This window comes from Galeopterus variegatus, unplaced genomic scaffold, assembly GCF_000696425.1.
Source record: "Galeopterus variegatus unplaced genomic scaffold, G_variegatus-3.0.2 Scaffold1097, whole genome shotgun sequence".
In the NCBI taxonomy this organism is placed as follows: domain Eukaryota; kingdom Metazoa; phylum Chordata; class Mammalia; order Dermoptera; family Cynocephalidae; genus Galeopterus; species Galeopterus variegatus.
In genome coordinates, this window is record NW_007727208.1 from 597395 (window position 1) to 598323 (window position 929).

Genomic DNA, 929 nt, shown 5'->3' on the forward strand with positions numbered 1-929 from the left:
CGCTTCCCAAGCGGCGCACTATCCAGTGCGCCACCGGGCCGGCCCTATAATTCTTTTTCTAAGATAGCCAATACAGTGCAGTGATTAAAAGTCTCAACCTGGGTTTAAATCATTACTCCGCTACTTAGCTGCACGGGTTGGGATGAGTTACTTACACGGTTTGTCTCTTAGTTCCCACAACTATAATATGAGAAACATAATAGTACATACCTGACAGGTTTAACGCGAGGATGCGATGAAATAATATATAAAATATACTTAGAAAAGCATCTGGCCTCCCCAAATAATGAAAGGAATATAAGCTGTCATTTTTATTATAATTATCAGCATTATTTGATCTTGCACTAAATGTAGCTCAGTAGCACGCAAGAGTTTAAGGATCCGTTGTGTAAAACTTTAAAAAGTTAGAAAAGACAAATTTAGATACACAGAGAAAAGTAAGCAAAGTCAGAAATGTTCAAGGGAGCAAAGAGAAAGCTGAGAAGGTTTCCTTAAATCTCTTGTTTTGTTAGTTGTTAATTACCGTCTTATTCTCAATGATAATTACGAATTTGGTGTACACATGCTTCAGGTTATCTAAGGTTGGCTACTTATTGAGCAAGTCCTGTGCACAAGGACTTCTCTGTTCATTTCACTTAAAAATCTTATGTCGTTCTGAGTGTCAAGCAACAGAAAGTGCACTTCTCTGGAAGTTGGGGTGTTCCAGATTCTGTCTTTAACTGGGTGGGTATCTTCAGGTATCGTTCTGCCTTCGTGGACTTCTGCTTCCTTATTTGCAAAATGAAAGAGTTAGACATTTAGACAATGTTTCCTTAATCTTCACATTTTTGTATTTTATGATCTGTCTTTATAAGAGCAGTTGTGTGCTATAATTTCCTTTGCAGGTTAGCTCTAAGCAGACACCTATCATGTGGAAAGCAGAGTTATAA

At 37.8% G+C, this 929-nt stretch overlaps 1 protein-coding gene across 1 annotated transcript in view; it reads right to left on the bottom strand.

Moving 5' to 3' along the window:
• The window catches only part of SORBS2 (sorbin and SH3 domain containing 2), a 224450-nt gene that overhangs the window by 119553 nt on the left and 103968 nt on the right, over window positions 1-929 (bottom strand). The gene's annotated exons all lie outside the window — the stretch shown is intronic.